A 13765-nucleotide genomic window follows, 5' to 3' on the forward strand; every position below is an offset into this window, starting at 1 on the left:
GTCTAATGAATGAATAAATTATACACTGCACAACACAATTAACGGACCACTTTTTCGAAACCAAGAAATGACGAGAGTTCAGAGATTCAAGTTAGATTAGATTAGATTAGATTAATACTTGTTCCATAGATCATGAATACGACACTTCGTAATGATGTGGAACGTGTCAGGTTAATTAAAGATATCTGTGCAAGATATTACATTACACAAAATGTTGCAAGACACTAATGTTTAAGTTGTTTTTTTTAATTTTTTTATTTTTTCTCCCTCCCTTAATTTATATCTAAAAATTCAGCCAATGAGTAGAAGGAGTTGTCATCTAGAAATTCTTTTAATTTATTTTTAAATGTTGGTTGGCTATCTGTCAGGCTTTTGATGCTGTTTGGTAGGTGACCAAAGACTTTTGTGGCAGCATAATTTACCCCTTTCTGTGCCAAAGTCAGATTTAACCCTGCATAGTGAAGATCATCCTTTCTCCTGGTGTTATAGCTATGCACACTGCTATTACTTTTGAACTAGGTTGGATTATTAACAACGAATTTCATAAGTGAATATATATACTGTGAGGTTTAAGGCAGGTTAATGATGTCACATTGACACCAAATTTGATCACAATACTGCCCAGCGCCACCGTGCACGTGCCACACGATGGGAAGGTCCTCAACACTCTCACCCCCATTTCAGCCCTCTTTTTGAAGCCTCTGGTATGGAGACCAGGACCACTACGCCCTGCATTGAAATCACGCGGTTTTCTTATGGGCGACCGAGAAAAGCATTTCAGACACACCGCCGTTTCGACACGAAAAGGCCTCAGGGGATGGCATAAAGGGCGTCAGTTAAGCCACCTCTTTTCTTGAGGCGTTAATTTCCACATATTTCCCAGTGGAAAACTATAGTTTGCAGTAAGGGAACAACGCAACCATGTTCTTGACAAATTTTGACACAGCTGAGACACATCCAGACGAGGCAACACTTCTGTGAGTACGTCGTTAGCCAGCAACCCCATAGAATGTGATTTCAGCCCTTTGGAGTGCAGTGCGACAGTAATTATTGCTCTGGTGCACAGGATGGAACCGCTAGGGATTTTTCAAACTATTCGACTTAAGTGGATAGTGATAAGAAGAAACAAAAGGTGCTTCTGCTTTCCCGACACTCCTGTTTCACGCCTTCCTGTGGCGTGGGGTAAGGGGTGTGCAACATTTACATCTGCGCGAATAAAGTGGCAAAGGGTCCCTCTAGGAAACCACGTTCGGCAACACCCCCGCTGCTACCCACCCACCATTGTTGAGCACTTTAAAAATGTACCAGTACTGAGACAAACCCTCACAGAGACCTAGGCACCTGCAGGTAAGCTATGCTGCTGCTCTAGACCCTGCTAGTGGGCAAACAGAATTGCGTATTCCATCCTGACTTTACTTATCATAATCCACAGAAATGTATCTCATTATTTTTTCTTTGTTTTGTCCACTTAATCGAACAAAATCTTAGTTTCAAAACCACTATGACTCCTGGAATGATTCATGTCTTACATATTAAATACACTACTGAAGTGGAAGAGTTCTAGGCAGTAAAAAGTTAAGATCAGTCTCATATTCAGTGCTCAACTTTGCACACATATTAAAAATAAAGTGCTTCTTTCTTAACACATATGTTTCGATGGTGGTTTGCGTTTTCTTCGTCTGAACTATCAATTAAATGTAAACTGTTTGTCAGTATGTTGTGCACAGTTACAATCAGTGTTTCTGTAGTGTAGTACGACTTTCGTTTTCTTTTTATATGCAGTAAAAGGGAGGGAATGAATGTCCATAGTCAACATTGTCAGTTCAGTCACTTCATAAGATAGTGTGGATAGGTTTGTAATATATATACGTACCCTGATTGTTAGAAACTCTGTAGCATCAGTTGCTCCCCTCTTGCCAGCCGATTTATGATAATAAACATATGGTCTATCGAAGGGATCGAGTCAGGAATTTCTGTTTGCATTTCGTGTCAACTACTGTGGCAGAGGCTATGGAAAAGAGTTCACAATCAGTACACATTTTTTAAAACCTCCAGGTTATTGAGGCTGTACATGATTTCAGAGTTAATATTTTAGTTTTCACGAAATCTCAGTATTTGTCACTGAAAGATTCAGTTCTTACACTTTTCCCCGCTGTGTAGCAGGAACAGTTTCCACGACTCTGCTCATATCACATTATACAAGCAGAAAAACTGTTGGACTCCCTCTCTGATAACACTACTTCGTGAAAGAACATAAAATTCTCTAAACGCATACACTAAAAATAAAATACTAACATTTTGTCCATCTTTATTCAAAGCACTACAAAAGAACAATGACTAACTTATTACATTAAGAATTTCTCAAACTCTTATATTTTACCTCATCATTGCTGCCGCTACTTTACACTAATTCATTGAGTGCACATTTGCTTCTGTGTCTTTTAATTCAGAGTTCAATAAATTGCAACCAGAGTAGTGGATGATTTAAACTTCTCAATTATTTAGAATCCATGGTCTAGGGATGACCTTTGATTAGTAACACAGCCCAACTGCAAAAAAAAATTGAAGACCTTTTTGGAATCCAATAACTTATTTTGTATGTTGAAGATGCATGATTAAAATAATAGAATTTCATTCTCATGTATCATGTCACGATTCTTAAAAATTATACTTAGAACAGAACTTTACGACATGCTTTATAGTTGCAATTCTGCATTTCGTGTCGGCTGCAAGACCAATACATTGTATTGAATATGATTTGAATACCTATTCTATTGCACTGTTTTTGTAGAAGAGACAGAATTTAGGGCACGAAAATAAAATGACATACTAACTTAAGACTTAATGTACATATGAAATTCAAAGAAAACACCAAATATAATCCTTTTGTTCGCTTACGTGAACAAGACAAGAGTACCGCTGCCACTTGTCTGAAAAACTTCTTGTGCCACATCTTCCCTTTTTTCTGGAGGACAAATCACATTGTAGCAACCAACAGTAACTGGCCATCATGAATGCATTCCATCGCCTCTGATACCTCTTTTCTATTGCTGTAATGATTTCGTGGAACTTATCACCCTCTTCCTCACTCACTGTCGAGAGGCTTTCTGGAAACTTGTCCAAATGTGAGTGAAGGAAGTGTTTCTTCAGACTCACGTTGTATTCTAAGGCTTTACATTTTTACAGCATGTTGTTCGCGTATTCCATACCGTCTGAATCATTCTTGTTTCCCAAGAACTTCTAAACCACTGCTTTGAAACCAATGCAGGCATCCTTTTCTTGCGGAGTGTTACATTCTTCAAAACTTTTATATTTACGTAGTTCTCTGATCTGTGGTCCTACAATAGATCTTTTTGACTTTTGCTTTTTAGAGTGCAAGAAACTTGTTAGTTAGGAATTTAAAATAATTGCCTTTTATAATCCAATGGCTTTGTAGATTGTTTCATTAGTTCCAGTTTAATATGCAAGGCTCATAACAATATTCTGATAATCCACTAAGCTTTGAGTGACAATGTTCTTGGATCCTAAATGAGTGTATTTCTTCTAGGCCTTTCTCATGTTGTCCACTGGTTCTTTCCATCTTGGCTGTTCCGTTGCATATGTAACATGGGTGCTTGATATAACACTGTTGTTATCCTAACAATGTACACAAAAGCTTCAAACCACCGAAGATCATCCATTGGTGTTCGCTATAATTTATTTTTTCACGTAGCAGCACGAGATTCTCTTATGTCTCCTTGATACGGACAGAATGAGTGACTGGGATTGATGCTAGAATGTTGCTGTTACGAAGTAACACACTTTTAAACTTCTCTTACTTGAGTCAATGAAGAGCCTAAAGTTATCTGTATTATTACCTGTCCCTAACTTGTTAATGGGGTTTGGAATGTCAGTGCAGTATACTAGAGAGTCTTCCTGCCTAAAATACTGTTCTAAGTCTCTTTCCGTGTCTGTAGAATGTTCCAGTTGTTCTTGGAATTAGGAAATTCTTTTCTTTCAGTCTTGAAGCTAGGAATTCTGAAGTATCCCTTGGAAGATTTAAATCTCAGACCAAATCGTTCAGCTCAAGTTGTGTGACAGGTTGAGGCATGTCTTGTTCACTTGCCAAATCAGAAGCATTAGAAGGTTCGTCTGATGTACAACTTAGTTCAGAATGTAGTATTAGAAAGTTCTTAGGAGGGACTGGTACAGGAACACCAGGACCATGTGGTACAAGTCTTCTAGCAGACTCCAAATCAGGATAAATCATCCCTTTTTTGTTTTTCGTATTGAAACCTTTTATTTAGCAAATCCAGAAGTAACAGTAATCCAGGTAGTTCTTTGGTGAAAGTCACACCATTGGAACTCAAAAACAAAGAGACTGTAATTTTCCCTTTGACCATTTTCTTAACTTCACAATACAAACGCTACACCCTCTGTGAGGGGCTGATGATTATCCTGACTCCACAGTTTCACTCCAAAATAAGCAGAATAAACACTTTTAACAACTGAAATTGTGTTCTGCTTTTGTGTGGCTATCATAAAAGTCCACAAATATAACAAAATATACCTGGATTGCTCAAATCCTTTTTTCCTCTGCATGGCTACAGCTCAGCAAATAAACCAGAACAAAATAGCCCACTGAAACAGTCTTCTAGACGCTCTTGCTCGGTGCTAGTTCAGTGATCTGTGTGACCGTCCCTTCATTGTAACAGTGGAAAGCACAGCCACCTGCTGATGTGTCCTATAAAATACTTTTATCTGCAACGACTCAGATGTGCAAAATTGATTACTTCAAACTGATCATTTACTTCTAAATAAATGTTTGCACTTCTGTTTCATTGCATATATTGCGTTTTAATGATATTTTAATTATAAATACTGAAATTACAAGAAAACTGTATATGATAAGACAAAAATAATGGAATTTTTGGATTCACACGAGCGAAGTCAATATAAAACAAGCATCGTAATGAAAAAAGAAAAACCGTTGTTGACGCATAAACTCTAAAAAGGGAAATGCAAAAGTTCAACGAAGATACAGTGGAGGGCAGTGAAGTGACGTGGAAAGAAGGTAAGGATTCAGGTCAGATGAATATAGGATGATATCAAAAGCAGCAGAAAATGGTATAATGGGAGAAGGATTCGTGATGAATAGGAAGCTAGGGCAGAGAGTGAGTAACTGGGAACAGTTCAGTGATAGGGTTGTTCTCATCAGAATCTACAATAAACCAGTGCCAACAACAACTCAGATACACATGCCAAAATCACAAGCAGAAGACAAAAAGATAGAGAAAGTATATGAGGATATTGAGCAGGTAATTCAGTACGTAAATGGAGATGATAATTTAATAATAATTGAGAAGTGGAATGCAGTTGCAGGGGAAGGAGTAGAAGACATAATTGAGGAGAATATGGGCTTGCTAGAAAGACTAATAGAGTTATGCAATAAATTTCAGATAGTAATAGTGAATACACTGTTCAACAAGAACAGGAGGAAGAGAGTGGTTGAAAAAGGTCGGCAGACACAGGAGGAGTCCAGTTAGATTACGTTATTGTCAGACAAAGGTTTCGAAATCATATCCAGGAGCAGGTATAGACTCAGATCACAATTCAGTTATGATGAAGGGAAGACTGAAGCTTAAGAGGATCATCCAAAAAAACGTTGGGGAAAGAAGTGAGGTACTAAAATACTGAAGAATGGTCAGGTATGTTTAAAGTTCTCTAAGTACGTGGAGACTGCGATAATGTGTACACTACAGAAGGTAGTTTAACTGATGAGGAACGGAGATCACAGAAAAGGAAAAATATGAAAGTGGGAGAGAGAAATGTAGATACAAGGGAGGTAAATGAGAAGAAAACATGGGTGACAGAAGAAATACTTCAAGTGATTGCCGAAAGAAGGAAGTATAAAAATTCTAGAGCATCGATATAGAAGGCACAGGCGATCCAGTATTAGACTCAGAGTTTAACAATGTTTCGGAAGACTTGCGATTAAACAAGACGGAAGAGATAGATAATATTTCTTCGAATTTCTAATATCATTAGGGAAGTGGCATACAAATGACTATTCAAGTTGGTGGTGGAATCTATAAGACTGGAGACATATCATCACACTTTCAGAAGCATATGATCCACACAATCGTGAAAATAGGAAAAGCAGATAAGTGTGCAAGCTATCGGATAATCAGCTTAACAGTTGATGCACTCAATGGGCTGACAGTAATAATATATCGAAAAACGGAAAAGAAAGTTGAGGATCTGTTAGTTGACGATCAGTTTGGCTTTCGCAAAGGTGCAGTCACCAGAGGGGCAGGTCTGACATTGAAATTGATAAAGGAAGCAAGACTTTAGAGAAAAATAATGAAACTTTCACAGGATTTGTCGACTTGAAAATGCATTCGACTATGTAAATTGGTGCAAGTTGTTGAAATTAATAGTAAGAGTAAGCTATTGGGAAAGATGACTAATGCAATGTGTCCAACAACCAAGAGGGAACAACAAGAATGGAAGACCAAAAATGAAGTGCTCAGATTAAAAAAGGTGTTAGGCAGGGATACAGCCTTTCTCGCCTACTGTTCGATCTGTAAATCGAAGAAGAAATTATGGAAATAAAAAACAGATTCAGGTGTGGAATTAAAATTCAGGGTGATTTTATACCAACTATTAGATTCACTGATGACAGTGCATCTTCAGTGATAGCCAGGCGGATTTACTGGATATACTGAATGCAATGAACAGTCTAATGAGCGCACAATATGGATGGTGAATAAAGTGAAGAAAGACAAATGTAGTGAAGAATTGAATAGATGCTGTTAGTGATGGATTTAACAACAAAATTAGTGACCATGAAGTAGCCGAAACTAAGAAAATCTGCAACCTTGTAAGCAAAATAACACGTGTGGGATGTAGCAAGGAGGACACAAAAAGCAAACTAGCACACGCAAAGAGGCCTAAAGAATTCTACTAGCATCAAACGTAGGCCTTAATTTGAGGAAGAAATTTCTCAGAATGTACGTCTGGAACACAGCATTGTATGGTAGTGAATCTTGTAAATAGGAAAAACCGGAGAAGAAGAATCGAAGCGTTTGAAATGTGGTACTGTAGAAGGATGTTGTAAATTAAGTTGACTGATAACATAAGGAATGAGGAGGTTCTTTGCAGAATTGACAAAGACAGGAACATATGGAAAACACTGAAAAAAGAAGGGACAGGGTGACAGGAATTATTTTAAGACACCAGGGTATAACGTCAATGGTACTAAAGGTACCTTTTGAGTGTATAAACAGTAGGGGAAGACAGAGATTGAAATACATTTAAAAAAACTGAGAATTTATGATGCAAACGCTGCTGTGAGACAAAAAGACTAGCACAAGAGAGGGAGTCCTGAAAGACCACACCAGGCCAGTCAGTAGCAGACCAATGATTCACAAAATTATTTGAATAATTTATTACTTTTATGTTACTGTTTTTGTGTCATGAAGCAAACAATGGAAAAGTCTGTAACATGGTAACTGAAATCAGGCAGAAAAATAAAATCTTACCAGCCTCTTCCATCGTAAGAAAGGCTGCATTAGAGGGAAGTAATAAATTTCAAGTTTTTGTTATTTATCATAATCACTCTAAAAATATTTATTTCTTTTCATCTTAGTTTTCATTCTTGGTTCCTAAGCATCAGACTAGTGGGCTTATTTGGATAATAGTACAAATGTTGACAACGCTTAACACAACTTAAAATCGTATTCCAGACTTTATGTATTGCCAAGTACAGGTTATGTCCTGAAACAATGTATTAATCCAAGAATATATGTATACACAATGTGATCAAAAATATCTGGACACCTGGCTGAAAAAGACTTACAAGTTCGTGGCACCCTCCATCGGTAATGCTGGAATTCAATATGGTGTTGGCCCACCCTTAGCATTGTTGACAGCTTCCGCCCTCGCAGGCATACATTCACTCAGGTGCTGGAAGGGTTCAGGGGGAATGGCAGCCAATTCTTCATGGAGTGCTGCAATGAGGAGAGGTATTGATGTTGGCCAGTGAGACCTGGCACGAAGTCGGCCATCCGAAACATCCCAAAGGTGTTCTATAGGATTCAGGTTAGGACTCTGTGCAGGCCAGTCCATTACAGGAATGTTATTGTCGTGTAACCACTCTGCCACAGGCCGTGTAGTATGAACAGGTGCTCGATCTTGTTGAAAGATGCAGTCGTCATCCCCGAATTGCTCTTCAACAGTAGGAAGCAAGAAGATATTTACATCACATCAATGTAGGCCTGTGCTGTGATAGTGCCATGCAGCCGCTCGACCATGAAATCCAAGTTTTCTCACCTCCTGCCTGACTGTCATAGTACTTCCAGTGGATCCTGATGTAGTTTGGAATTCCTGTGTGATGGTCTGGATAGATTTCTGCCTATTTCACATTACGACCCTCTTCCACTGTCGGCAGTCTTTGTCAGTCTACAGACGAGGTCGGCATGTACGCTTTTGTGCTGTACGTGTCCCTTCACGTTTCCACTTAACTATCACATCGGAAACAGTGGACCTAGGGATGTTTAGGAATGTTGAAATCTCTCATACAGACGTATGACAAAGTGACACCCAATCATCTGACCACGTTCGAAGCATAAAGTGAACGGTGTTTATAGCGTAATGTCGAAAATATTTCATTTCCATGTATTCGTGAAGACGTCTTTGCAATTGTGAAACACTACTACAAAGAAAATGTGCATAATGTAAAAATGTATAAGCACAATTGCTTCACGTATCTGCAACGTGATTTTGTAAACATCTGCATGGCAGATGCACTGTTTTCGCCCACAGCCGTTTACGCTTCGTAGTTGAAAGCTTTCAAAAGCGATGACGGGCGTCTAGGATTTCCTTAAGTTGACTCGACTGTACGAGGGGCCTCGTAGTAAAGAATAAATGCATTAAAATTTCATGCATTGTGCGGAAGTTTTTCACGCATCTCAACGTTCATGATGTCATATCTCTTGACCTTTCGTGTCGTACCAGGCTGTATTTGTGTAGGTACACTCAGCGGCATGTGTAGATACAGTCTGCGAAATATGTTGCGATTAGAGTTAGTAGCAAAGAAGTAATGGATTTAGACGTCACGTATGATGCGACAGTTTTCCACGAATCTTAGTGTTTATGACGTCATAAGTCCTGATCTGTGTGTCATACAATGTGTAATTTTTCCTCCTATCTATGTAATTATGTAGTTCTCAATTCGTTCGAGCAATCAATCATTCATAATATGAAACACAGGCATAGCTCAGTCACTCAAAATGATTCAGAAATTTTACTTGTTAGAATGAAATCAGGCGATGATTCTTCTTCTCTGGAGGCTCGTGCTTTGCGGCAGTCTGCTAATCTGTACAAATAAAATGCCTCGTAATTTTGGGAGCGTTGTATAATCAGTCGGGAAACCTCAGATCAAGCGGATATTTGGCTTTGATGAAGTTTAACCTTCCGAAGAAGTAATGGAGCTCTTGGATTATTAAATGCAGGTTCGTATCCAGTCTTTCGGAAGTTCCCTTCTGATTAACAACTACGCAATATATCGATGAATATAATTAATTCTCAAATGTCAAATACACACCTTTTGTATGAAGGAGCCATATATATGTATATTTCCATTTTTACCGTACAATTTCGTCTCAGTTATTTTTTGTCATAAATCTCAATATTCAGATTACAATTCTTCAAACCAAGCACAGGCTAATCGGCAAGAAGACAATCTCGGAAGCTTTTTTCTTCTAACAACCACCAGAGAGAGTACTACAAAGAATAATTATGCGCTCATGGCATAGCTATTGTATGAAACTACTTTGCGCATGGATTTTGCGAGTTTGAAGATAGAAAATTAGTAAACGTCATTCAAGGGTAGAATTGTATCAGAGTAATTAATCGAATATAAAGAGATATTACAAGTGATATATGATACATTCAGTGGCATATGTGGATACTGTCTGCAAAATGTGCTGCGAATAGGGTTAGTAGCAAAGAAGTAATAAATTTAAACGTCAGGCCTGATGCGGCAGTTTGGTTGAAATCAGTCCAGTGATCTGAGAGATGTGGAACAAACACACACACACACACACACACACACACACACACACACACACAAACAAACGTACATACAGGATAACAATTATTGAACTATATGAAAAAAACGTAAATTAGTTACAAGCTGCGGCGTGCACGACACTTTATTCGACATGTAAACGTCACTACAGGTATTCGGATTTAGGTTATGACATGTTCGATATGCCCGCCATCATTGGCAATGATTTGGCGCAGACGAATAGAATAGCGAAATTCTGCGTGATCAGCTGGAGTGTAGGAATATCAATGCTGTCGATGACCTACTGAATGGCTGTTTTCAGCTCAGCAATGGTTTTGTGGTTATTGCTGGACAACTTATCTTTAATATAGCCCCACAAAGAGGAGTCACGTGTGTTCAGATCTGGAGAACATGGCGGCGAATCGAGGCCTATGCCAGTGGCCTCTGGGTACCCCAGAGCCAGAATGTGCTCCGTGAGGTGCTCCTCCAGGACATCAAACACTCTCCTGCCTCGAGGGGTCGAACTCTGTCTTGCATGAACCACATTTTGTCGAAATCAGGCCCACTTTGCATAATGGGGATGAAATCATCTTCCAAAGCCCTCATGTACTGCTTTTTAGTCACCATGCCATCAAGGAATATCGCACCGATTATTCCGTGACTGGACATTGCACACCACACAGTCACCTATTGAGGCCTTCTCGATCGCGGAATGCGGATTCTCAGTCCTGTAAATGCGCCAATTTTGCTTATTGACGAACCCATCCAAATGAAAGTAGGCTTCGTCGCAAAACCAAACCATACAGCGCGTAATAATTCCCATCATGCCCGGTGGCCAACCGTACAATTTCAACGTCCTAACGCAAAACGTTCAGAAGTTATGATGACTTTATTCCACATATTTTAGTAATTGTCATCTTGTATAAACATATATCCATTTCTACAATATGCATGGATACATTGTGATGTTTCTGTCACAATATAACGTTGCTATGACATATCACTATGCGATATTAATTCATTTTTGTGGCTATTTTGCAGTTATTTCAGTGAGAATAGTGGAGTAGTGCCCTTCAAATTGTAGCCTTGCATTTGCCGTGCTCGGGTGGTGTATTACCAGAAACGTCTCTGTGGCCTATATTGTCGGCAGAAGGCTGTCTCTGAATCTCATTTGGTCAAGACGGCCTCCTCTGAGGATACAGGTAGTTTTGCAGGAGTCATGAAACAATCCGCTCCACAGCTATTGAATGCCAGGCAGACATCTGCACCCCCTGTGGTCACCGAACGCCACAGTCACCCAACAGCCCTCAGAGATTATTTGAACACGACATTTTTGCCCTCCTTTGCACACTTTGAAGAGCGAGACGACACAGCGCCAACCAAACAGCATGGGAGAGCCAGTTGCGTTCAGTCTAACAACTTGATTCACCCAGCAGTATCGTGTTGCTCTGTACGGTGTTCTTAACACCTAAGGTTGACCAATCAGGGAGTTACTGCTTCATCCTGTAACACCATAGCTTACACACTACATACCTTTTGTTGATTCATTTAGCTTTCTGTTTTGTTCAACATCCCATCGTTAAACTTCTGTAATTAGTGTATGATTCATTCGATACCGTAATGAAGTGTATTCTCTGTAATATGCACAATATGAGCAAATGATATGTTTTGTCGCGTCATCTCTTTGGTTATCTTTGAGGTTGAATAATTTTTGTGTGAATAATTTTTTTGTAGTAATACCAATATGTGTAACTGATCTATTTTATTTAATATGTTTGGCTGCAGTTATGTAATTGCTGATCCTCACTTAGGTTTCTTAGTTATTTTCTATGTAAAAGGTAGTGTGGTTGCCCTCGGGAACGGAACTGTGTAGTGCGCGCAAAATGTGATTAGCATGGATAGAAAGGTGGAACAAATAGTCAGTTGGGGACGAGCTACCAAACTGTCAACTGCTCATGTAAAAGTAATGTATTGTGCTGGTACCGAGAGAGGCTTTTCGTGCCACTTTCCAGTGTCTCAGATGGATGGATAAAGAGCTGGAACTATCCTGGAATTGGTACCTTTTATCTCCACCAAGATATGACAAGAGTCCAGCATTTCCGCCTGCAAATCCACCCACCGACATGCACTCACCACCACGTTGCGCAATCACTGAAAAGGAACCAAGGAATTGTAAATATGTAAAGTGAAGGATCAGTTCATTGGATGTTTTAGTGTGCTTAAATATAAGGTAACTTATAACTGAATTTATGTATCTATCTTGATTTTTTCCTTATCACAACACCTCTCAGGTTCCTCTTCGTTTGAACTATGATTACCGAGTGTCCTTGTTGTGAAAAAAAATTAAAGCCTCAAAGCCAAACAGTTAATTAAATAATGTTGTTTGACCTTTGGTAACAAGGGAGTATTCAGATTTACTGTGAATTTGGTAAAATTGTGGGAGGTAATAAATGTAGCTTTGTGAAAGACTCCCAGTGATTGAAACAGTCCAAATTAAAGTTTTGTGGGCTTTCAAAGTTACCTATTTAATCATTGACTTGAAAGTAGAAGACTGTGTTAATAAAGAAATAGTTTGCTAACCATCTTGTGGTTAGTTTCAAAAGTAAATATTACTAAAGTTTGGCTTGAAATGTTCTTCTTAGTAAACAATTTGCTGTTACTTTTAAAAATTAAAAGTTCTTAAAACTGAGGCTTATAAAGTTTTGCTTAGTTAATGATCATAGTGCTGCCTGTTGTAAATTTTCAAAGGTGAGTCAGTTTCTTAGAAATATCTCAGTGTTGTGTTTCACTGCAGTAAAAGTTCAGAACTGCAACTGTTGAGAGTGATATGTTCATGCTTGCTAAGTGCTTGTTTCACTAATGTAATGAAAGTGCATTTATTTTGCTCTACTACAGTGGTCAAGATTAAGGCCCCACATTGAAAGTAGTCCAAATGCTTAAAGTTACTCAGTTATACAAAGTTTCAATTACTCTTTCTATCCCTGTCAAGTTCTGTACAATATTGGGTTCCTCTTGTGTATTAAAAGTGCATATTAATGGTGTAACAGGATCCACAGTTTGTCTATTGTGCTTATGCTAGGTAACAAGTAACAGAAAGACCACTATCTATGATAACAGTAGCTTCTTTTATTCAAATGTCAATGAGAAATAGTTTGCTAATGATTTTTTTCCATCTCAGATAGAAAAGTAATTGGTAAAAGAAAGACTAAACCTATGCCCAATTTATAATTTTATAGTAAATATTAATAGTAATATCATTGAAGCCATTCAGTTTGACTAAGCCCTGATGGTTACAGTGTGTATCATTACCTGTTATACTTATGCAAATAGTTTGTTCTGCTCTAACTGTCAGATCCAACCTTAACGTTAACATATGCAGGTGCCAGAGTTCATTGCACTCTCATGTGACACAGTATAGGCTGTGTTTGCCCATTGAAGTTACTTATTTTCAGTTTCTTGAACAAGAATGTTACTCATTCTTATGCCTAATTAGGGTGGCGACCGTTGTTATTATCATTTGGACACTGTGGATGGGTAAATTATTGTTTATTACTGTTTAAATATTTACGTAATTCTAACTTTGACTTCCGATAAGCCATCTCCATTAGGTATATCGCTACGAAATAAATCTCACGTGAACAGCCTGGTATGAATGTCCATTGGACACAATATTTCGGCAATCGACCACGTTGCCATCATCAGGTGCGCTGATGT

This window comes from Schistocerca piceifrons, chromosome X (genome assembly GCF_021461385.2).
Source record: "Schistocerca piceifrons isolate TAMUIC-IGC-003096 chromosome X, iqSchPice1.1, whole genome shotgun sequence".
In the NCBI taxonomy this organism is placed as follows: domain Eukaryota; kingdom Metazoa; phylum Arthropoda; class Insecta; order Orthoptera; family Acrididae; genus Schistocerca; species Schistocerca piceifrons.